General features: G+C 36.2%; 2 long non-coding RNA genes across 8 annotated transcripts in view; one reads left to right on the top strand and one right to left on the bottom strand.

The window, feature by feature from the left end:
• LOC101902249 (uncharacterized) overlaps positions 1-26,759 on the bottom strand; it is a 328,523-nt gene that overhangs the window by 185,411 nt on the left and 116,353 nt on the right. The window lies entirely within an intron of this gene.
• Positions 4,030-26,650, top strand: LOC112448054 (uncharacterized). 4 transcript variants are annotated; one of them, XR_009495822.1, is made up of 4 exons: positions 4,030-4,180; positions 5,686-5,887; positions 7,392-7,536; positions 26,206-26,650. It is a non-coding gene; the product is annotated as an uncharacterized lncRNA (long non-coding RNA). The 4 variants fall into 4 exon arrangements; XR_009495821.1 differs by having other exon boundaries at positions 4,030-4,206; XR_009495820.1 differs by lacking the exon at positions 5,686-5,887 and having other exon boundaries at positions 4,060-4,180.

Here is a 26,759-nt window from a genome sequence, read left to right as displayed (position 1 = left end):
TCTGTTAATTATATTAACTTTCTTCCAGAAATGCAGTCTCAAAATACAGATGACTGCTCCTTTTTGTTCATTCTTTGTCTCCTGTTAATGGCAATTCACTGAACTTGCAGTTTTCCTCACTTTGAGGTCACCCATATGCAGCCAATGCATTAGTCACATAGCATCAGCCACTGTTGCCCTTATGACTCCCTGCTTAAACTATTTCAATGGAGATTTCAGTATCCATGAGATAGTATCCAAAGTCCTCACTGGGTTTAAGGCCTTCTGAAATCCTCTCTGTGGAAATCATTAAGACCCTCAAGGGGTTCAGATTCCTGACTAAGAGCAAAATAATCTCCCACTGGCAAAATTATCTGTCTCTGTCCCCTGCCTCTTCTGCCCTCAGGAGGGCTGTATTGAAGTCATTAGTGTTTTTTCTCTTAGGACTTTGTGAAGACTCCAGGACATCAATACACTTTTGCTAACATGGCTCCATTCCAATCTCAATAAATGAATGATGTGAATCCCAAAGACAATTCAAAGAGGATTTTTGCTGTGACCTAACCAAGACTGTCAACTCTCTTCTCCAGTTCAACTCAGCTAGCTCCATATTATCAAAGCAGTTCTAATAATATTATCTATAAAATAAAGTTAGTCAAAAATATTTATTAGAGTTTACCAAGTGTCAGGTGCTGGCCTTTGTATTTTGTATTTACATAAATTATTTTATTGAATCCTCTTACTTAACCTTTGAATAAATTTCAATTATGATAATTAAAGAAATAAGTTTTAGAAACTTTAAGGAACATGCCCAAGATCACAAATCTAGGTACTGGTGAAATCAAAATAGAAATCTGTGTGTCAAGATTCTCCATCTCCTCTATATTATTTTATAACATGTTTCCATCTTATTCGATTTATTCCAAAATGAATCAGGGAATTTGTTGGAAAATAAATATGTAGTTACTTATACAAAAACACCACCAAACAAACTTTGATTAATGTTTTTGTATCACTTACTCTTCAGAGAAGCTAACTGTCAGATTACATTTAATTTAACCATGTAACTGCTCAAAATTCTCCAAGCCAGGCTTCAGCAATACATGAACTGTGAAATTCCAGATGTTCAAGCTGGTTTTAGAAAAGGCAGAGGAGCCAGAGATCAAATTGCCAACATCCTCTAGATCATTGAAAAAGCAAGAGAGTTCCAGGAAAACATCTATTTCTGCTTTATTGACTATGCCAAAGCCTTTGACTGTGTGGATCACAATAAACTGTGGAGAATTCTGAAAGAGATGGGAATACCAGACCACCTGATCTGCCTCTTGAGAAACCTGTATGCAGGTCAGGAAACAACAGTTAGAACTGGACATGGAACAACAGACTGGTTCCAAATAGGAAAAGGAGTATGTCAAAGCTGTATATTGTCACCCTGCTTATTTAAATTGTATGCAGAGAACATCATGAGAAACGCTGGGCTGGAAGAAGCACAAGCTGGAATCAAGATTGCCGGAGAAATATCAATAACCTCAGATATGCAGATGACACCACCCTTATGGCAGAAAGTGAAGAGGAACTAAAGAGCCTCTTGATGAAAGTGAAAGAGGAGAGTGAAAAAGTTGGCTTAAAGCTCAACATTCAGAAAATGAAGATCATAGCATCTGGTCCCATCACTTCATGGGAGAGAGATGGGGAAACAGTGGAAACAGTGTCAGACTTTATATTTTGGGGGCTCCAAAATCACTGCAGATGGTGACTGTAGCCATGAAATCAAAAGACGCTTACTCCTTGGAAGGAAAGTTATGACCAACCTAGATAGCATATTCAAAAGGGCTATGGTTTTTCCAGTAGTCATGTACGGATGTGAGAGTTGGACTGTGAAGAAAGCTGAGTGCCAAAAGAATTGATGCTTTTGAAGTGTGGTGTTGTAGAAGACTCTTGAGAGTCCCTTGGACTGCAAGGAAATCCAACCAGCCCATCTTAAAGGAGATCAGTCCTGGGTGTTCATTGGAAAGACTGTTGCTGAGGCTGAAACTCCAACTCTTTGACCACCTTATGCAAAGAGTTGACTAATTGGAAAAGACCCTGATGCTGGGAGTGATTGGGGGCAGGAGGAGAAGGGGAGGACAGAGGATGAGATGGCTGGATGGCATCACCGATCGATGCACATGAGTTTGGGTGAACTCTGGGATTTGGTAATGGATAGGGAGGCCTGTCATGCTGCAATTCATGGGGTCGCAAAAAGTTGAACATAACTGAGGGACTAAACTGAACTGAACATGAGAAAGAATAAGAATGCCTTAGTTATAATGGTTTCTCACTTTCTCTTATTCTTTCATGCTCCATCTGCCTGTGTGAACATTGGTATGGTTGTGCATTTTCCACCAGAAGCCATGAGTCAACTGAATACTCAAGTGTGGATCTGGAATTAAGGCTGGTTTCCCTTCATTACTGCAAAAGAATGTGCTTTAGTTGTGAAATGGATATATAAATTCTTATCAAAGACCAATGGGGAAAAAAAAATATAGTGCATGCAAATCTTCCTTAAGGATCAGATCAGATCTGTCGCTCAGTTGTGTCCGACTCTTTGCAACCCCATGAATCGAGGCACGCAAGGCCTCCCTGTCCATCACCAACTCCCGGAGTTCACTCAGACTCACATCCATGGAGTCAGTGATGCCATCCAGCCATCTCATCCTGTGTCATCCCCTTCTCCTCCTGCCCCCAATCCTCCCAGCATCAGAGTCTTTTCCAATGAGTCAACTCTTTGCATGAGGTGGCCAAAGTACTGGAGTTTCAGAGTCTTTTCCAATGAGTCAACTCTTCGCATGAGGTGGCCAAAGTAATGGAGTTTCAGCTTTAGCATCATTCCTTCCAAAGATATCCCAGGGCTGATCTCCTTCAGAATGGACTGGTTGGATCTCCTTGCAGTCCAAGGGACTCTCAAGAGTCTTCTCCAACACCACAGTTCAAAAGCATCAATTCTTCGGTGCTCAGCCTTCTACACAGTCCAACTCTCACATCCATACATGACCACAGGAAAAACCATAGCCCTGACTAGACGAACCTTTGTTGGCAAAGTAATGTCTCTGCTTTTGAATATGCTATCTAGGTTGGTCATAACTTTCCTTCCAAGGAGTAAGCGTCTTTTAATTTCATGGATAATTGCTCTTTTTTCACATATTTCTAAATCCATTTCTTTTTTATCTTTCTCATGACCACTATCATAAATTTTAATACTTGTCTATTGTCTAGATTATTTCACTGATTCTTAATTGGTCTTCCATCTTTAGTTTTCCTTCAGTATTTTGTATGTATGACACCAGCCAAGATTTTCTGAAATAGTATATCACGCCACTCCCTTTCCCGATATTTGCATGAGTCCTTATTATCTCCTCTGAGATGGGTAAAGGGCATTTACATTTATTTTTCTCTCCAGACAAAAAAAAAAAAAAAGCATAGGAGCACTTCTATAATTTTCCTTATACATATATTTTAAAAAATTAAGATATGAATAAATGAATGAGCAAATAAAGTGTCTCATATGGTATAGACATCACATATAAACTGCACGTTGTATTTCATTGCCCTTTTGCATTCTTTAAATACTGTTCTGACTAATTTGAGGGAATTAATCCAGATCTCTCTAGTGGGTGAAATTTGAATTTTTTACATATTTTCATGATATGTGAGCACTATCATAACCCACAATTGTGAGATTTACAAGTTTTAAATTGTGTTCATAAATCTTTGGTAATGTTGGTTGTTGTTCAATCACTCAGTCGTGTCCAACTATTTGGACTGCAGCACACCAGGCTTCCTTGTCCTTCATCATCTTCTGGCGTTTGCTCAAACTTATGTCCATTGAATCGGTGATACCATCCAACCATTTTGTCCTCCGTCATCCCCTTCTCCTCCTGCAGTCTTTCCCAGCATCAGGGGCTTTTCTAATGAGTTCATAAATCTTCAGTAACAATCCCTTCCAAAATTGGAGCCTAATTCACCTCCTTTCACAGGTACATTGGACTTTGGGTTGTTGAGTTCTCATGAATAGAATCTGGTGAAAGTAACAATGGGTGACTTGTAAGAATAGAATGTAAAAGGCATTGTGGTTTTTTCCTTCTCTCTCTTGGATCACTCACTTCAGGAAAAGCCAGTTGCCATGAAGACACTCAAAGAGATCTATAGAGAGGACCATGTGGTAGGAAACTGAGATCTCCTCCTTCTGTAAGGAATGGAGATCACCTGACAAGTCCTTGTGAGGGAGCTTGGAAGCAGATTTTCCAGTGTTGGTCAAACATTTAAATGATTGCAATCCCAGCCAACACCTTCACTGCAATGTTATGAGAGATCCTAAAACAGAACCATCCAGTTAAACTGCTCCTGTTTTTAAAATCATGGATATAATAAGAAAATAAATGTTTATTTGTTTAGGCCATTACATTTTGTAGTAATTTGTACATAAAAATAGACAATTCATATAGCACTTTAGGCAGATTTTATTTTAAAATGAGTGCGTAGAGGACACAAGGAGTATTGTCAGAAATAATTGATCTGTTTCTTTTATTTTTCTTTTACACACAGGAATTAATAGCCATTATGTCAAGAACATAGCAACATTTCTAGGCTGTATTTGGAGTACAGAGCTGGAAAATGTATATCATACTGACATCATCATCATTCTTACAAAATAATATTAAAAATAAACTATTTGAAAATAACATTCTTGTAGCCAATGATGTTTATTAAGCCACTGAACATATCCCAGCTCTTAGGGACTCAGATACTATAGTAGTTTGTTTGCCACAAATATTCCGCTTGTAATATTTTCTTTCTTTCTTCCCTTTATTTTTATAAACTCTACATTCTAAATGACTTATTCATTGTGGATTATATTTTCAGAAACATGACATATATGAAGTCCTATAGAATGATTGTTTGATCAGTGTTATAGTTGATTTGCAAAGTACGTATTCAAACTCAAATGCTACCCCTTTGCTCCCTTTTTGAATTAAGCTTAAATTAGATTTATACTTTATTTTATTCAGGTAATGACAAAACAATTTTGTAGAACGTGGAAATATTTTTTTATAACAACCACAATAACTTTGTAAAGAATGAGTTAAGCCATGATATAAGATGAATGCTTTAGTCAACATGCAATTTTGTGTTTATTTATAGAAATAGATATCAATTGTGGTCCCATATTCCAAATATTTTTCATGAGAATAACAAACAAAATAACAAAGCTTTTTTAAAAATAGGATACAAATAAAAGGATTTTTATATCCCTTTCAAATCTCATTAAATAAAACGGTGATTTTTTTTTTCATTCTTATTTTAGACAATTGTATTTATTCATCCTCCTCTTACATAAATGTGAAGCTAACAATAATATTCAAAAAAGAAAACTCATCAGCCTTATGGAAAGAGACAGCTTGTCATTCTCCACTTCCATATCTACATTAATTTGGTTTTAATTTTTGCGGTTCTTCCATTTATCCAGGAACTGAGGCTTGCATTTTTTTTAAAACTTGTGAGGGAATTCTAAATATGTTTGCATGGCAAACAGAATAGTTTCAAGTTCTGTACAGCAAGAAAACCCTCAACTATGGTAAAACTCCATCCTGTGTGCTGTAGGGTGACTTTATACATGTTTGTTTTATTGTTTTTAATTTGCATATCTTCTGTCTGTCCTTAAATTAGATGTGGGATCTTAATAATTTCACTTGAAACTCAAAGCCCAGATTTTGCTGTGTGAGGAAGTTTCTGAATAAGACATCAAGTTTCCAGCCATCAGAGGATAATTTATTGATACTTGTCAAAAGGAAGTATCAGTCTAACAGAAATCAAGACAAAAGGAATGCCTGATGAATTTTCTTTGAAGTGCCTTTTATAAAAGTCCTTGGTAATACATATTGATGAACTCCAAATTGTCTTGCCTGAAGGGAAAAGAAAGTAGACTGCTTTACACTGTCTTATAAATATTCATCAAAAGAACAAGACTTATGTTTCCAGGCGTGAGGTGAATGATTACGGTTGTATGATTGCCTTGGAATCTGGATAATTAGTAAAACAGCCGTTGACAGTTAGAGAATTTTAAACTTGGTATCTTGCCGTCACTTCATTTGGAGTCAGAGATAAAGCTTCCTATACCAAAGGGAAACAGTTTTTAGAGGGTGATGGATTGATATTATCAAGTTCTAGGCATCGGTTGTGTCCATTGTTGGCTTATTGTTTTGTTCAGCTGAAAATCAAAACAAAAGTGGTTTGCTTTGTTTTATTTCCTTTTTGTTTTATTTATTTATTGCTTACCAATTCATTTTGGTCTAAAGAAACAGTACCAGTCTTGCTAAGAATGATTCGCTGGATCTATGTCTTAATTACAACCCAAACACGTAGAGTGAGGATAGAATAACTCTATCCAAACATACAGAAAGAGTAGTTTTATGTGGTTGTTTTTTCTCTGGTATTGTTGTCATTTTGCTTATTAAGACACGCTTTGAACGATTGCCCTGCATTTATTTTGATTATGAAGTCCATATGATTAAAGATCAAATTTGATTAGATATGGAGTATTTGATGTTTGAAGATAAGTAGTCCACCCACTTGGAGAAGGCAATGGCACCCCACTCCAGTACTCTTGCCTGGAAAATCCCATGGACGGAGGAGCCTGGTAGGCTGCAGTCCATGGGGTCACTAAGAGTCGGATACGACTGAGTGACTTCACTTTCACTTTTCACTTTCATGTATTGGAGAAGGAAATGGCAACCCGCTCCAGTGTTCTTGCCTGGAGAGTCTCAGGGATGGGGGAGCCTGATGGGCTGCCATCTATGGGGTACCACAGAGTTGTACATAACTGAAGCAACTTAGCAGCAGCAGCAGCAGTCCATATCAACAACCAGGAAAAGTACTATCACTCAAACTGGTTGTAAATTTCTCCTGACCCTTGTTTCATAAACTATCCTCTAACTAGTTAGTACAACATTCTATTCTCAGACAACATTATCCTTTACAGTGTTTAGCACTTAAAAGCAATTAAGCAAATATAATATCTTCCTTGAAGCAAATAGTTGCTCAGCTTAAGCAACTGAAACTAATTAGCTCTGCTGAATGAAAGACATATTCAGCAAGTGTTTGAAGAATATATTCTTTATCTTGAGCAGAAATAAGCACCTGTGTTGCCATTACAGTCTGAGGAAGACTCTACATCCTGCAAGTTGATTATCTATTTTGTGTAGATCCAAAAGTAAAAATGTGAATTCAAATTGATATGTATCTGGCAGTAGAATGAGATAGAACAAATAATAATATTAATGATAAGAGAAAGACAGATTAAGTGACTTTCCTAGAAAATGTTTATGTATTTTTCTCAAAACTCTGTTTGTTTGTGTTTTTTTTTTTTTTGTAAGGGAGACTTGGCTGCTATCAAGACCGTGGCCAGAAACATACAGAGGATTTGAATCACCCTGCAGCAATGAGCTGTGATAAACATAGAGTATAACAAAGATGGTGATGAAGGCATCGGTGTTTTTGTAAAGGCGATCATATAGTTTGGTAAGTAAAGTTACATTTTCCAAAGCAAAGGAATCATCTTGCATTCACACTCTTTTCTGTCTTTCTTTCTTTTTTCAATCTTGCACTTTGTTTAATGTGCTGTATAATTCATCTCATTCTGTATCTATGAAAAATAGTTTGGGAAAAAAAAGACTCTCATAAGGCATATGGTGTCAGCAGTCTGGAACACTTAGATTGATCATACGGAACACCTAGATGAATTCAATACGGAATAGAAACAAACCAAGAACAGCCTGTGAACTGAAGTGTCAGTATCTCTGAGGAAATCGATTATTTTTCTCTCATTTCTGAGAAACCACCACTGAGAGACATACCAAGTATCTAATGATATCATTTTTAGGCCATTTTTCCAAGTCTCAGAGGGAAAAAAAAATCTCAATTTAAAATATAAATGAGGGCTTGCAGGGAAATGAGTAGGGCAGGAAAAAGGAACAGACAGTAAAATATTTAAAACTGTGCTTTATTGGCCACATTAACCTGAAACTATGTAATGTCAAACATTGCCTCACAGTGTGCAACCTGTGGGGCATGAAAGTATTATAGTTGAAATATTTCAAATGTCTAGATGCAGGGAAAGGCTACAATATTTGGCAAATATGGGAGAGCACAACACTCACTGAACCACAGCTCTGGTGGGGTTTCTGTTGCTGCACTGTGTTGGCTTGGGTTTCCCCAGTGGCTCAGGGATAAAGTATCAGCTTGCAATGCAAGAGACACGAGTTTAATCTCTGGGTCAGGATGATCCCCTGGAGAAGGAAATGGGACCCACTCCAGGATTCTTGCCTGGAGAATCCCATGGACAGAGGAGTCTGGTGGGCTACAGTCCATGGGGTCACAAAGAGTTGGACACGACTTAGCGACTAAACAACAATCCAGGTGAGAGAATTTGCAGGTATCACTAAGGGGGCATGTGATGCAAGGAAAGTAATGAGTTATTTAACTTTACAGAACTTTTCTGGTAGTGACTCAAATGCCATATGCTGTTCAGTGATTCACTGAAGAGAATAATAAGCTTTAATTATATTTAGTGATGATAGAAGGTGGGAGGTTTCAGATGAGGCCTACATTCACAAGAGGAAGAATATAGATGGGAATAAACGAGGAAAAAAAAAAAAAGTCCACATCCTTCCAGGATCAAGTTAATGCTAATAAGTACAAATATAAATAGAGCAAGTTATGTTTTTATCAGACAAAATAGGGATGATAGAAGCAATATGCTGGCATGGCCTTAGTAGAGAGGTACTTGCATTTCATGCTTGCTGGAGTGAAAATTGATGCAAAGTTTGCAGGAAGTATCAAAATCCCTGAGGGGAAAAGAAAGCACACTCTTTGTCAAAGAGAATACACCACTAGACATTTATCAAGAGAAAATTCACAGGAAATTATGTTAAAGTGTATATATAAGAAGGTTCATAGAATAGTATTTAAATAGAAAAAAATACTAGAAACAATTCAAATGACTAATAGCAGATAACTGCTTCAAAACATTGTGCTGTATCATATACCTATATAATCTATATATATATATCTATATAGATCTGTGCTGTATCATATATATATATATAATCTATATATCTATACCTATATATATAATCTCTCTATATATATCTATATAATATTTGGGCTTCCCTGGTGGCTTAGACAATAAAGAATTCACCTGCAATGTAGGAGACCAGGGTTCAATCCCTGGGCAGGGAAGATCCCATGGAGAAGGGAATGGCAACCCATTCCAGTATTCTTGCCTGGAGAATCCCATGGACAGAGGAGACTGGTAGACCACAGTCCATAAGAAAATATTTAATAGACTTTATAAAAGTTATATCTATATAAAATTATATATTACATGAGAGGTGGACATATATGTGTGTTTAGCTTCACCTATCGATTATTTATTTATCTAGATGATTTTATGAGATGAATTGAATCCCCCCAATTTTTTATGTTGAAATCCTAGCCCCCAGTTCCTCACAATGCAACTATATTTGGAGATGGGCTTTTAATTATAAGAGATGAGGACACATACAAGTGCTGAGGGAAGACTTGTGAAGACAGAGGGAAGAGGGTTTTCTGCAATGCCAAGAAGACAGACCTCAGAAGAAGCTAACCCCATCAACACTTTCATTTTGGATTTTTTTAGCTTACAGAATTGTCAGAGAATAAATTTTTGTTCTTTAAGCTGTGGTACTCTGCTATGGAAGCCAGAGGAAATTAATACAGATACGTACCAGTCAACTTTCAAAAGTAGTTATCTTCAGATATTTTTTTCTTAGTAGCCTCTATTTTTATTTTAGCATGCATGTATATTATTTGTATAATTTAAAAGGGAGAGGGATAAAATGGAAGATTGTAAGGGACATAAGCACACTACTATATATAAAATAAATCACTAACAATTGTATAGCACAGGGAAATCTTCTCAATACCTTGTAATGGCCTATATGAGAAAAGAATCTAAAAAAGAGTAGATATATGTATATGTATAACTGATTCACTTTGCTGTACACCTGAGATTAATACAAAATTGTAAATCAACTGTGAAAGTATATGAAAGTATTAGTCACTCAGTCTTGTCCGACACTTTGCAAATCCCATGGACTATAGCCGGCCAGGCTCCTCTGTCCAAGGATTTCTCCAGGCAAGAATACTGGAGTGGGTTGCCATTCCCTTCTCCAGGAGATCTTTGCAACTCAGGGATTGAACCCAGGTCTTCTACATTGCGGACAGTTTCTTTGCTCTTTGAGCCACAAGGGAAGGATATATGTATATATGTGTCCTGTTATTATATATGTACATAATAAAAGAGAAGGAAAAATACCAGATTATCTTATTTGTGAAACACTAGATGTGTGGGGATCTTTTCCTTCAAGAATTATATTAAGATTTAAGGATAAAACACTAGAAGCATCATATTATTCACATTCAATTTTACTCAGAAGCTAATTTTGTAAGTTTTTGCTAAGGCTGTCATTTCTTGTTTCAAATGGAATCCGACAATATCTCAATTTAAATAGTTTCAAATCATAGTAACTATAGCAGAGCTATCTAGTTGAAAATAAGTAGGACAATCTTCTTGGACAGATCCCAAGTTCCTTGTCAGTAGAAGCCTTGTGTTCTGAAACATTTTACCCTATAGCATCTAGCAGATTTCTAGACATGAAACAATTCTTCATAAATACATTTTGACTGATTTATTTCAAAAGTGAGATTGACAAACTACTTCTTAAGAATTTACTTTGCTTCATCACTTTACTAATTGGTATAGGTGCCCAACATTGTGGTAGCAATGTTGAGGTTCCTGAGTTTAAAAGGCACCAATCAAATCCATCTAAGAGATATGTCATTTTCCCCCTTAAAAATGAATAAAACTCAGAATATTGAGTTAGAGAATTTGCCCTGGAAATGTCAATATCAGATGTGTACTAGCTAGAGAATAGGACATGGAGGTGACAGTCAAACTGGATTCAGCATGGTCATTTATCAAAAGTTTGAACTGTCTGTGCATCGGGTACTTTTTATTCTATGGGAAAATTCAAAGTAATCCCATCTTCTGAATCCAACACATTCTCTAAAATTCCTTTTAAACATGTTAATACCTTAAAGAATGTAGATTTCTTTGTAAAGAAGTAATACTTGAATATGTGTCAAGTGAAAAATATCATAAATGTTTAGGAAATACATCAGGGAAGCTTTGGTAAAATATTTCAGAGGGAGAAAATAATTTTCTTGGCATCCAGCTGTTAATTTTAACCTAAGATTCTTGATAACGCTATACAATTGTGTAGGACCTATTAGCTTTGTGTCTCAATTGTATAGTTGCCTTAGATAATTATTTATAATATGGCTTAAGTTTTACATATGTATACATTAAATTCTAAGACATTTTACTTCTAGAAATATGTATATATATATATATATGCATAATTTGGGGGAGGTTTAATCTGCATAGTGGACCAGATGTTCCTCTCTTACTTGGTTTTCAAAAATTCAATTAATACTTAAAGTGTCACTATGGGGAAAAGATAAGAATTTGTGCCTTCTTCTGAGAAAATAAATGTAGTGAAATTTGTTTTAAAACACAAATCACGTCACAGGGAAAATGTATATCAATCAAAACCACCTTCTTTTGACATGGCCCAGAACCCAGAGGACTGTCAGTTTCCTCTGTCTTTCCTTCTTGTCCTTTGTTTATTAGTGATTCGGCCTATTGATCTCTGCCATCTGTCCGATGCTGACCAGCCTGGCCCTGCCCTCTTCACCTCCCCCATAAACTCATCTGGCCCCCATCCCACCCCCATGCCCAGCTTTGTTCTCCTACAACTCTGCCTCATACCAATTTCACTGTTATACTTTCAGCCTGACTTAGTTTTAACCACTAACATAAACTACATACATTTTCAAAATTTATGAAAATTATGAAATTTTTGCCACAAATGGTGCAAAATATGTTACACATATATTAAACCAAGAAGTATTTTAAGAAAGGCTGTAAAGCTTTGACTTCATTAAAAGAACGTAAAAAGCTACCTAGATCATGAACAAAGGGTACCAGAAGCTTTGGTGCAGATATAGCTTTAGTCAAGTTCTGATGTACAAATGCGAAATCTTATATAAAAATTCATTTGAAAGCACCATGATTTATATTTAATAAGCGTTTATTTATTTTTAAATATTTTGATGAAATTTTTAATATCGCTGTTTGGTTTTAATCTCTCCATTGAAGAGGACAAACATTAACTAAAACAAAAACTTTAAATGGAAAACTATTTTATTCAAAGTTCCAAAAAATATAATTATGCCCAATTATACTTCCAAATATAGTTTTCAAAATGAAGTTGTAGTATTTAACTTTTGAACTTATTAAAGTGTAAAACTGCGCTTATACTTTTGCTAGACAATGGACTTTAAAATCCTTCATTACAAAACATGCTTAGTCACTTAGTCATGTCTGACTCTTTGTGACCCCATGGATTGTAGCCCACCAGGCTCCGGTCCACAGAATTTTCCAGCCAAGAATACTGGAGTGGGTTGACATTGCCTACTCAAGGGGATTTTCCAGACCCAGGGAGCGAACCCACATCTCTTGCATCTCCTGTATTATCAGGTAGATTCTTTACCACTGTTAACACCTAATCAGCCCTAGAAAAAGAAAATGTTACACTTTCTCTACCTATTGTGTTCTACTCTCTTCCAAAAACTGCAGAAAGTTATCATTTCAGGACAGTGCCACTTTTCCTCAGTCACTCAGAGATTGAATACCACAGAGTTCAGTGGAGCAGTCTAACATCATGGAGCTGGTTGATGAAGGAAAACTTTTTCTGGACTGCAGCTCCATTTCTGTCCTCAACACCCAAAAGGACTAAGTTGATAAAAACTATGGACTTGATATTTTCATCATGGCACCTGTATACCTAATACTTCCTTTTTTGCCCATTCCGTAGCTCTTGCTCTGAAAATCCAGCATCAGGCACTTCTTTTGCAAGAAACATGACTCTTGTTTGGACCTGCTCCAAGGGCACTATTTCTCTTAGCCGCCAGAGCAGCCTTGCTCTGGCCCTTCTCTGCTGAATCACTCCCCACAGGGAAGGAGAACCTGGGAAAAGGATTCTGGGGCCAGAAGGAGGTGCTATGATATCACGTTTGGTCCTCAACACATAGTGGATAACTGATAAACATTGGTTCATTTTTGTTGGGCTTCCCAGGTGGCTCAGTGGTAAAGAATCCACAGGAGACACAAGAGATGTGGGTTCAATCCGTAGGGTGGGAAGATCCCCTGGAGGAGGAAATGGCAACCAACTCCAGTATTCTTGGCTAGAGAATGCTATGGACAGGAGCCCAGGGGGCTACAGTTTAGGGGGTTGCAGAGAATTGGACACAGCTGAATGACTGAGCACGTTGGTCCCTTTTCCTGAGTAGGCTTTTGCATGCCCTCCAGGATTTATTGTGGTTCTGATTATAAGTTATTTTTTGACTTTTGTGTTTGAATGCTTTCTTGGTCCATCTATTGTACTTGCTTTGAAAATGTTACAGTGCCATGTCTAATTCTCAAAAATATTTCATCCAGTCAGTGACCTTTTCTCATGTATTCATAATGGTGTATCCTCCTTTTCATGTGCTTATATAAGTTCACATGCCAGGTGCTTTGTCTATTTAAAAAAAAAAAGAGAAAGAAATAATCCTTACCTTTAGAAAAAAGTTAAACTTGTTCATATAAGTAAGAACCTATAGAGAACTTTCTAAAATACCTATTGGAACAATGAGGCTGAAAGATATATACGTGTATATGTAAGAATAAAATATAATTATATATCGGACATAAAGAATGTATTCAGAAAACATGTTTTATTAGTCAACATAGAACATATGAGCTTTTCAAAAGTATATATAACTGGTTACCAAGGAGTCTCAAATTGATTATTTACATAAATTCGTTTCAATTTCCCCCCAATATTTTATTTAACTATTCTATTAATATATAGGTTTTTCCCTTTATAATACTTTATATTTGTAAGATTTCAAAGCTTTCAAATCTTTTTCTATAATTTAACTTAGTTGAGTGCATATTAAATTCTATCTCATAGCTGATAGGAATTTTCCTCCCAGCACAGATTATGTGTGTTTGGATTTGGGCAAGTTATGGGATCTATTCTTTCTCTTCTCTTTCCATATTAGTACCTTGAATGCCGGAGAATTCTCATCCAGGCTTTGTTCATTTTCCCTTTCTGTCTTTAGTCTTCCATAGGTGGGGACAGAGAGAGAGGAGATTCAAGGCAGAGACCTCATTTAGTCATATGGTAAAGAACCCATCTGCCAATGCAGGAAATAAGAAGAGATGCAGGTTGGATCCCTGGGTTAGGAAGATCCCCTGGAGTAGGAAATGGCAACCCACTCCAATATTCTTGCCTGGAGAATCCCATGGACAGAGGAGCCTGGTGGGCTACATTCCATAGGGTCACAAAGAATTGGACATGATTGAAGTGACTTACCACTCCCTCACATGTGGTGGAGTAAATATCCCTAATCAACGCTGTGGTTTGACAGTGTTTAGTCTGGAGAAGGCAATGGCACCCCACTCCAGTACTCTTGCCTGGAAAATCCCATGGACGGAACATCCTGGTGGGCTGCAGTCCATGGGGTCGTGAAGAGTCGGACACGACTGAGCGACTTCACTTTCACTTTTCATTTTCATGCATTGGAGAAGGAAATGGCAACCCACTCCAGTGTTCTTGCCTGGAGAATCCCAGGGAAGGGGGAGCCTGGTGGGCTGCCATCTATGGGGTCACACAGAGTCGGACACGACTGAGCAACTTAGCAGCAGCAGCAGCAGTCCGATACTAGTGATTTTCACTGAGGAGACTACACAATTTCCTTGAAGAAGTACTTACTTCCCCTCAGCTTCCTTGTCATCAGAAAAGATTCTGTATTAAAAGTTTAAGCCCTCTTTGACCCTTTCAGAAGTAATGGGAAAAAAAAAAATCCTCTGTTTAGTTGTGAAGTTGCTTTGCTTGGTACAGTAACCCTTTGTATTTAAACTAAATTCCATGATTCTTCATTTGGAGGAAGGGACACTGGACTGGTCCTCTCCTGTGTTGTCTAAAGACCTTAAAGAACTGAAAAGGAGGTGCACACATCTTTTACTTCTCAGGTTCCCTATTCCGTGGCCCTCTCAACCTTTGCTGGTACAGATTTCTCCAAGATACCTCTTGCTTTTGTAAATCAATAGGCTTGAGAAGGTTCCAATCTATGTTCGTTACATGTCCAAATTAAAGGTGCTTGTGTCCTCAGTCCTGTCTGACTCTTTGCAACCCCATGGACTATAGCCTGTCAGACTCCTCTGTTCATGGGATTTTCCGGGCAAGAATACTGGAGTGGGTTGCCATGCCCTGCTCCAAAGGAACTTCCTGACCCAGGGATTGAACCTGCTTCCTGCATCTCCTGCATCGCTGGCAGATTCTTTACTGCTGAGCCATGGGGAAAGCCCCTAAATTAAGGAGGGGTATATATAGTTGCCTTCCTTAAAACTGGTAGAAAAATCATCTTCTGGTACTCTTTGCCCTACTCAAAACATATCCTGTACATTGCTGCCTGCTTCAAAAACACAAGTTCCATGCAGTCTAGACAATGGGCAGAACTTCATCTATTTAGCTGCTCCATGGTTACTTCTTTTTGCTGAAGCTAGAGTGTCATTCACTCTCAGTTCAATCAGTATCCATGTCTTGTACAAAAAAAAATATATATATTATCAGAACAGTGTCTGACATTCAGTGCAGTTCAGTTCAGTTCAGTTGCTCAGTCATGTCTGACTCTTTGCGACCCCATGAACTGCAGCACGCCAGGCCTGTCTGACACTAGCTGAACCAAAATAACTGATAAGAAATAAACGGGAATTAATAATATTCCATTATAAAGTGGTATGCATACCAAGAGAGAATAAAGAAAAGTAGAGAGTGTTGGGTATCACTGCTTTTCACATAGTGGGAAAGAGAAGGAGAAAGTAATAATGCCTGGCAAGCAGAAGTTTTGGAGGATTTCTTTTTAATCATCTATCTTCTTTTAAGTGTCAGAGAGATAGTTATGCTCATATCAAGCCAATAGAACGATGATGTATTGAAGTCTGCTAGATTTCAGGAATTGGGTTATAAATTATGGATATAAGCATACCACCCAACTGCACATCTGATAAAGGCAGTATTGAATTTATGGAGTAGAGGTAAGGTAATTCTACATATTGTAGAATGTGAAATGTCCTGAGAAAATTAGTTTTTTTTTTTTTTCTCAGAGAATGGTAAACAGAAAAATGAAAGAATAAAAATTACAAGTTAAAGGATCACCAAAACAAATTTCAAAAGAAAGAAAAGTACTCTACTTTGAAGACTTACAGGAAGATTAAAACTAAAAATTATTTACTCCAAAAGCCAGAATATATTCTTGGATGCTTGCGAGCCAAACTTAGCCTGCTCAAAGAAGATAGGGCCTTAAAGAAACAGGAACGGAAGCTGAAAGAACAGCCATAGATAAGATTCCAATGTGATGAGATGGAGAAGTAGGGTTTGCAAGGCATCATATTGTTTAATAGTCAATATAACTTTCTATTAGAATCACTAAAACGCATAAATTAAAAACAAAAATTATGCTAGCAATATGGAGAATAAATTTGGAAATCTTTATCAGAGAAGTAAAAAAAAATCATATATTGGTTAAGGTGATGAAAGAACTAGAAAGAAAAAGAAGAAAGATAAACATCTAAAAATCCAGGAGCTGGCTCATACAAGTTCACAAGTGCCCATTGCTAGATTTTCTGAAATTTTCTGAGCCAGCACACCCAGAACTAAAAAATAAATACTATAGACTTATAATTAATTATGTTAAGAATGGAGGTATTAAGTACTCAAAGAGAATCACCTCTTAAGAATTTTATTGTATTTTAGTAATTTCTATGATGTTGTAGTTACTTAGGTCTATCTCATCTATAGGTGGAAATATTATACAGTCAAATCACATTATTCATAGTATTTATGTTTATAAAGTCATCACAAACCCCAGATTAGTGAATACTGAACTACTGCTTCAGGGGAAATAGAGGATTAGTGTCCTATGAGTCTCTGGTTGTGACATTTTCATCAACTGATTTATATAGAAACTTATGCATGATTTTGTTTAGTGAAACCTAGTTAAACCATATTATTGATTCATTAACATTAAACTTATGATCAACAGCACTATAACTCATGCTTGGTTAAAACTGATCTACACATACATTTTCTCCGTTAAACACATCACAGCCTTTTTGAACTAGACACTAGACAGCATGTCAGCTTGAATTTATCTAAGTTGTAAGATAGCAGATATGAAAGTTAGCAGATATAAATACTATTCTAAGCTAATAAAATAGAAAATACTGATGAAACAAATGATTTATGCAAATAACCATAAAAATAAGAGTAACAGTCTTCTTCTTTCTGATAAGGAAACATGGTATGTATCTAGAGCAATTAAAATCAACCTAAACTCAACTAAAGATTAGCAGAATAGAATAGCTAACCCAGAAACAGTTCTCAGGAACATTATTCTCAATTGTGGGGTCCCCAAAGGTCATCTGTCAATGTTGGTTAAAATATCTAGATTCTGGGACCCGATCCATAAGTATTCTGATTATGCCTGGCATTACTTGGAAGCACCTAACGTGACTCTCATGCATCTGGTCTATGTATTACTTTGGTATGTTATAAAGTAAATAAGAGGCCTAAAAAAAGTAAACATTTTCAATGATGTTGGTCAGGGTTGCTACGAAAAATTATATTCTTAAATTATTGAAAGCAAAATACAAATAAAGAATTAAACATAAAGAAGAAAACAAAAGCTAATGTAAAACATATAACCTCATGGTCCAAAATTTTGCACGAAATCTCTAGGTGTAGAGGGTCAATTCAGAGCACCACAGGATATTTTAAATTTTCAAGGAAAACATAGAAATATTTGACATCTGCTGGACATGGCACAAGTTACTAATTCCAGATAGAGTTTTCTCATTAGTTTGAGCTACATTTGTTTCATTGGCATTTTATCTTTCTGTCATAATAAATACTGTGATAGAAGCAAATGCAGTGTGTATCAATAAGTGAGGGTGGTGATTTTCAGTGTGTGGTTTGAGAAGTTGTACAGCACTCAGTGCAAAAGGAGAGTGAAAAAGCTGGCTTAAATCTCAACATTCAGAAAGCTAAGACCATGGCATCCAGTCCCATCACTTCCTGGCAAATAGATGGGGAAAAGATGGAAACAATGAGACTTTGTTTTCTTGGGCTTCAAAATCATTCCAGATAGTAACTGCAGTCATGAAGTTAAAAGATACTTGCTCTCCTTAGAATAAAAGCCATGACCTACCTAGAGAGCATATTAAAAGCAGAGACATTACTTTGCCAACAAAGGTCTGTCTAGTCAAAGCTATATTTTTTCCAGTAGTCATGTATGGATGTGAGAGTTGGACTATTAAGAAAGCTGAGCACCAAAGAATTGAGTCTTTTGACCTGTGGTGTTAGAGAAGACTCTTGAGAGTCCCTTGGACTGCAAAGATTTCAAACCAGTCAATCCTAAAGGAAATCAGTCCTGAATATTCATTGGAAAGACTGATGCTGAAGCTGAAGCTCCAATACCTTGGCCACCTGATACAAAGAAATGACTCATTGGAAAAGACCCTGATGCTGGGAACGATTGAAGGCAGAAGGTGAAGGGGATGACAGAGAATGAAATGGTTGGAAGGCATCATCAACTCAATGGACACGAATTTAGCAAGCTCCGGGAGTTGGTGATGGACAGGGAAGCCTGGTGTGCTGCAGTCTGTGGGGTCACAAAGAGCTGGACATGACTGAGCAACTGAACTGAACTGAACAGCACTCAATAGGTACTCACATTCCATTAGTAACTGTGGTTATATAAGAATAAAATTTTGAGATGGTTTTAATTAGAGTGAAGTTTTTCAAACAGCTAAGTTGCCAGTAGGATATAAATACTTCTAAAATTGTTTGACCTATTTACTTAGTGGTATTTTTTGATGTAGAAATACCCTGAAAAAAATCACTTAGATACTAAGAAAGCTGAAACCTGTAATAGTTTGTCTGGGTTATGGACAGAAAAAAAAAGTGTGCATTATTTTTTTGTTGTTGTTGATTTTTATATGAGCAAGTCTTCTTTGAGCAACAGAAATAACAATAATGACATTAATAGTAAAACTAATATTCATGTATTGAGTGCTTACTATTTAAGATCTTATAAAGTTTTATATGAATTATCCAATTTGTTCATCAAAAGATATTTTGAAGTAGATTATTTTCAATATCAACTGAAATTTAGAGTAATTAACTTTCCTAAGATGGTATGGCTATATGGTATATCAACCACAGTATTAAAAGATATAGTACAACTTCTGATGCAATAAATATGACAGACAGCTCATAATATATAAAGAGCTCTCACGGAATATTTAGAAAAGCATTCAAAAATACCAATGGAAAAATGAGTAAAATCCATGAATAGATAATACACAAAAGAAATAGTGTAGAAAAAGTCAATACAAAGGAAAAACCTTACTAGTAATACAATAATTCAAATGAAAAATCTAATGATCTCAACATCATATTGCAAGCCTCACAAGAACAGAAATCATATTTTTAGGTCTGTTTATTATATATCAGATACCAATAGGTATTTTTCAAAAACATGAACAGTCTGCCTTTTTAATTTACAAAGATTTAAATACTTATTAATTTTCTCCTCAAATAATTATTGAGTCACTATGGGTTCAAACTGAGCTGGTTCTTAGACACAGGCGAGAACAACACAGACATAGTTCTGTCGTTGGTGGAGATCAGTATCTATGGATGTCAGGATGCTCAGCTTTCCCAGTGGCTCAGTGGGTAAAGAATCCGCCTGTCAACGCAGGAAAAGCAGGAGACCTGGATTTGATCTCTGGGTCCCTGGAGGAAGAAATGGCAACCCACTCTAGTATTCTTGCTTGGAGAATCCACAAGGAGAGAGGAACCTGGGGGGCTGCCCTCCATGGGGTTGCAAAGATTCAGACACAACTGAGCGACTAAGCACGCAAGGATGCTGAGATGCAGTGAGACAGGCATTCTTGTATGTTGCCATTGGTGGAAGTGCATCTGAACACAACTTCTCTGGAAACATTTTGATAACGTGATAAAAGTCTGAAGAGGGGCTCATCCTCTATTTCCATTTTTAGGAATCTTTCCAAAAGAAATAATCAGAATGGCACTAAAAGATTTGTTTTCATGGACTTTCATCACAACATTATTTATAAGAGCAAGACTTTGAAAATAGCAATGGTCAATAACCAGTGAATGGTTAAGTGAATTGAAGTAATTTGTAGGATAGAATATTAGTCACTCAAGAAAAAAACATAATTTAGAAAAATATTTAGTAGTGTGAAAACTGTGCTTTGTGAAACAGCAGGGAAAAGGTAAAATATAAAAACTATAACCAATGGATTTTTTACAATCTCTAAAATTCTAAAAAAAAAAAGAGGGGCTTGCAATTGGACTTTAGTACTTTAGTATCAACACATAACCACAAGCACACACATACACACAAACATAGCTCTGAAACAAGATTAATATATTCAAGATAGTCATATCTGGGCGTTACGTTTGGGACTATGAGTGATTTAAAAATGCTTCCTGCTATATAATTTAATACAGTTGGCTCTCCGTATCTGCAGGTTTGGTATCTCTGTATTCAACCAACCACAGATCAAAAATATTAAAGAAAAAATTTTTTCACAAAGTTCCAAAAAGCAAAACTCTAATTTGCCTCATGCTGGCAACTATTTACATAGCATTTACATTGTATTTACAACTATTTACATAGCATTTACATTGTATTATGTAGTAAAACTAATCTAAAGATGATTTAAAACATATTGGAGGATGTGAGTAGGTTATATGCAAATAACTGTGCCATTTTATACAAGGCACTCAAGCATCTGCAGATTTTTCTATCCACAGGGGTCCTGGAATCAATCCTTCTGCAGATTCCAAGGAACTTCTGTACTAAACATTTTGTCCAATGTACATGCAATTATTTTTATAATAAAATAACTTGAATAAAAGCAGTAGTAACCAATTACAATGAGAATTTGATAGAAATATAAATGAGAAATTAATGGTGATAAAAATAGCTGTGTAATGGTCAGTTAAGCATATATCTTTAAGGACTTCAAAAAAAGCAGTAAAAATAAGTGTTTAAGGCAACTATTTAAAATGAAAAAATAATTATTCAACATTTATTTAGTCCTTATTACTTGCAAGGCATTATATCATCCAGGAGCTAAATTCATTAGAAAATTATTCTATAGGCTAATGAATAGATTATTATTTATATTTTACTGAAGCAGAATTAATTGGATAGAGACAATACTTGGTTGATCCCCAATTCAGAGGATATCTAAAAGGAAAAATGAATAATATTTGCCAAGAAATAATTATTGCATGCTTCCCTCAGGGAGTCTCAACCATGTTGGAAAGAATAGGAAAGATATCAGAATGGATTTCAGAATCAAAATGGATTTCCTGAGTAGTTTATTTAGAATTACCAATGAGCAATACAAGATCACAGCCAACACAATTGAGAATGACAAGCTACCAAATCAAATCAATGCTCATGATAATAAAACATCCCGTGGGGAGGGACTATAATGGGAAAGGAAAAGATCAGGAATTCTAGGCAGCTTTTACATTCTGAGTTATTGTGGAGCAATTGGAAAAAGTCACATTTCAAGGATGCCCCAAGGTGGAGCTTCAGCCGTTAAGTCCCCAATCTGAGAATGGACTGAGTCCCAAATTATGTCAGGCACAGTACAAGCAATTGTGGGCTGAAATAAGACACACTTAAGTATCTGGAGGTAGGCATGGCAACCCACTCCAGTATTCTTGCCTGGAGAATCCCATGGACAGAGGAGCCTGGCAGCCTAGAGTCCATAGGGTCACAAAGAGTGGGACAGGACTGAAGCGACTTATCACGAATGCACGCACATTAAAAATACATCTTTCCACAGAAGCTTTTCCACTGGACCCAGAGTACAGAACATTCATGAGAGTTTCTCAAATATGTGTCTTAATCATGAAAATACCTTACTAAAAGATAACTGAGGCACAATAAAAATTTTAAGGATTTATTGGAACAAAAATTGGTTCAAATTGGGTAGGATCCAATCTAGCAGATAGAAAGGATCTCCAAGGAGCTGAATGAAATAAGAGTACTGTAAGAGAAGGCAATGGCACCCCACTCCAGTACTCTTGCCTGGAAAATCCCATGGACGGAGGAGCCTGGTAGGCTGCGGTCCATGGGGTTGCTAAGAGTCGGACTCGACTGAGTGACTTCACTTTCACTTTTCACTTTCATGCATTGGAGAAGGAAATGGCAACCCACTCTAGTGTTCTTGCCTGGAGAATCCCAGGGATGGGGGAGCCTGGTGGGCTGCTGTCTATGGGGTCGCAGAGAGTCAGACACGACTGAAGCGACCTAGCAGCAGCAGCAGCAGGCAGAAGGAAACAGAACTCAGAGTCCTATAATAGGTAAAAATGTGGGTTGGTTATTACAAAGTTGCTTTCCTTTAGGGGATAGCAGGAACCTGTCGGGTGTACTTCTGAATCAGGTGATTTCTGATTGGCTGCTTTAAGATTTTGCATCTGTGAAAGCCAAAATTTTAATTATGTCAGTTTGGTGACCTGGATGTGGGGCTTAGCAGAAGCAACTCTATTTGGGGCTTATTGACTTACTTTTAACACTTCATTCCCTTTAATAGTAATATATAAAATTTTCATAAACTTTTTCCTGTATGAAGTATCACTTTAATGTTTTATTTTGTTGTTTACTAAATCACTCTATAAAACCATCATCACCACCATTATCATCTCCTTTCTGCCCATTCCTACTAATAGCATCTTGCCATGTAAATCTGAGCTGCAAAACAAAAAAGCCTGTTAAAATTAATCACTCTCTAAGAATTTAAAACTATGCCAAAAGATAGAAGATAATGATATTCATTGTGTGGAGTGTTCAGGACAAATCTGGTACAAATTTATCTAGGAATAGAAAACACAGAGAGAAAATATTAAACTGAATGAAATTGTCATCTCATACATCTATTTACAAATAGACTGTTTTTTGTTATTATTTTAGAGAAAAAATCATTGAGGCCATCAGTCAATGAAAATCAGCTCTCAAAACAGGCAAAGGAGATATTGGTCTATAGTTTCAGAAGAATAGAATATAAAATAAAGATATAATATTCAACCTCACTTGATAGATCTAATTTAGAACCCTGTGATTTACTTCAAGGTTACAATTGGCTTACAAGTTATGATTTCTTTTTGGGGGCAACATTTTCCATTCTATATGTTAAATTTGCCTGTAAAAAGTTCCCTCTAATCAGAACTTCTAAAAAAGAATTTCTCTATCAATATTTTTTCACTTACTCAATTCATTAAAAACATTTCCCTATGGCCACCTCTACTTATTTCTGTTGATTGTTAGTCTGGCTTTTTTTTTTTTTTAATATATTTCAAGGATTTTTTCCACTTAACTTACTACTTCTTTTTATCTCTCCTTCTGTCTGGTATTTCACTACAGAGCTTTTTTTTTCTTAATTTATGATGCATATCTAAAACATTTATAATAAATTTTCTGTTCCTAAATTCCAGTGAATATCTTTTTTTTTCTTTTTTATTATTTTTTCTTTTTTAAAATTTTATTTTATTTTTAAACTTTACAATATTGTATTGATTCTGCCATATATTGAAATGAATCCGCCACAGGCATACATGTGTTCCCCATCCTGAACCCTCCTCCCTCCTCCCTCCCCATACCATCCCTCTGGGTTGTCCCAGTGCATCAGCCCCAAGCATCCAGTATCGTGCATCGAACCTGGACTGGCAACTCGTTTCATATATGATATTATACATATTTCAATGCCATTCTCCCAAATCATCCCACCCTCTCCCACAGAGTCCAAAAGACTGTTCTATACATCAGTGTCTCTTTTGCTGTCTCGTATACAGGGTTATTGTTACCATCTTTCTAAATTCCATATATATGCGTTAGTATACTGTATTGGTGTTTTTCTTTCTGGCTTACTTCACTATGTATAATAGGCTCCAGTTTCATCCACCTCATTAGAACTGATTCAAACGTATTCTTTTTAATGGCTGAGTAATACTCCATTGTGTGTATGTACCACAGCTTTCTTATCCATTTATCTGCTGATGGACATCTAGGTTGCTTCCATGTCCTGGCTATTATAAACAGTGCTGCAATGAACATTGGGGTACACATGTCTCTTTCCATTCTGGTTTCCTCAGTGTGTATACCCAGAAGTGGGATTGCTGGATCATAAGGCAGTTCTATTTCCAGTTTTTAAAGGAATTTCCACACTGTTCTCCATAGTGGCTGTACTAGTTTGCATTCCTACCAACAGTGTAAGAGGGTTTCCTTTTCTCCACATCCTCTCCAGCATTTATTATTTGTAGACTTTTAGATCGCAGCCATTCTGACTGGTGTGAAATGGTACCTCATAGTGGTTTTGATTTGCATTTCTCTGATAATGAGTGATGTTGAGCATCTTTTCATGTGTTTGTTAGCCATCTGTATGTCTTCTTTGGAGAAATGTCTATTTAGTTCTTTGGCCCATTTTTTGATTAGGTCATTTATTTTTCTGGAATTGAGCTGTAGGAGTTGCTTGTATATTTTTGAAATTACTTGTTTGTCAGTTGCTTCATTTGCTATTATTTTCTCCCATTCTGAAGGCTGTCTTTTCACCTTTCTTATAGTTTCCTTTGTTGTGTAGAAGCTTTTAAGTTTAATTAGGTCCCATTTGTTTATTTTTGCTTTTATTTCCAATTTATCTACCTAAAGAAACTAAAGACCTATATATAGAAAACTATAAAACACTGGTAAAAGAAATCAAAGAGGACACTAATAGATGGAGAAATATACCATGTTCGTGGATTGGAAGAATCAATATAGTGAAAATGAGTATACTACCCAAAGCAATCTATAGATTCAGTGCAATCCCTATCAAGCTACCAACGGTATTCTTCACAGAGCTAGAACAAATAATTTCACAATTTGTATGGAAATACAAAAAACCTCAAATAGCCAAAGCTATCTTGAGAAAGAAAAATGGAACTGGAAGAATCAACCTGCCTGACTTCAGGCTCTACTACAAAGCCACAGTCATCAAGACAGTATGGTACTGGCACAAAGACAGAAATATAGATCAATGGAACAAAATAGAAAGCCCAGAGATAAATCCACGCACATATGGACACCTTATCTTTGGCAAAGGAGGCAAGAATATATGATGGATTAAAGACAATCTCTTTAACAAGTGGTGCTGGGAAAACTGGTCAACCACTTGTAAAAGAATGAAACTAGGCCACTTTCTAACACCATACACAAAAATAAACTCAAAATGGATTAAAGATCTAAATGTAAGACCAGAAACTATAAAACTCCTAGAGGAAAACATAGGCAAAACACTCTCCGACATACATCACAGCAGGATCCTCTATGACCCACCTTCCAGTGAATATCTTATGTGAACTTTCTCTTGGGTATAACATCAATTTTAAAAAAGTGAATCTCAACCAGAACAATTTTGTCATCAATTTACTTATGGAAAAATATAGATTCCAATACTTTGTATTGCTTTTACTATTGCTTTTAGAACTTCCTCTAACCTTTTGTTTTAAAAGGTAATCGGAAGTCACAATTCACCTTACATTTAGTGATTTAAATAGTAAGACCATGTTTCAGAAAAACAAAGCTACTTTTGAAAGACATTACTGAATAATTTGTGTAGTTTTTAAGGCTTCCATATTATTTGTTTTAAGTTAATAACTTTCCACTCCATAGAATTTATATTGTTTTCACCTAGGTAAGAAAATTTTTCTGTATTTCTTGGAAATTATAATTAGAATACTATATTTTCTTAGGTCTCTAATGCTTTTAAATATGAAGAGATGTAGAAATTGAATAAGAAATTACTGAATAGAAATTATTCTAATGCCCAAAACATGGCTTAAAAAGAATTAATCTTTATCTTCTTTTCTTTTTTTCTTCCTCTCTTTTTTTTTTAAGAAAAGCAGACTGCCACATTCAGCACCTCATTTGGATGTGTCTGGAATCTTGGAAGTTTGATGATCCTATTTCTCCTACCAGTGGACCTTGAGAACTTGTTTGGAGTTTCTAGCAGGGTAGCACAGCTACTCATATTCCATTGACCAAAGAACTGTCCTCTATGACAGATGGTCATCCTCTTCCACTGGACACATAGCTTTGGGAGGAACACACCTGGAGTGTTGATTGAGGAAGGAGACATCTGCTTAGCCAGTGAAATCAGCCCAATCAGCCCTGGTGATTAATGAAAGATTGACCTCATATCCAACCTCTGCTTTCCATTTATAGATATTAACAATTATACTCAAAATTAGCATAAAATTCTGGAATCTAATGCTGACACTGAGAAAGTGATATATTTCTTTGCTAGATCTTAACACAATAATAAAGATATTTTCTCAAAACATTTTATTTTATTATTATTATTTTTTTTGGCAGCAAGTTGTATTATTGCTTGGATGTTTGCCTATGTGAATTCGTTAAAACACAAATAAATTATGTCCCCAAATTGACTA

The sequence above is a fragment of the Bos taurus genome, chromosome 9 (genome assembly GCF_002263795.3).
Source record: "Bos taurus isolate L1 Dominette 01449 registration number 42190680 breed Hereford chromosome 9, ARS-UCD2.0, whole genome shotgun sequence".
In the NCBI taxonomy this organism is placed as follows: Eukaryota; Metazoa; Chordata; class Mammalia; order Artiodactyla; family Bovidae; genus Bos; species Bos taurus.
Note: the sequence above shows the minus strand (reverse complement) of the source record. Positions and strands in the feature narration are given on the sequence as shown.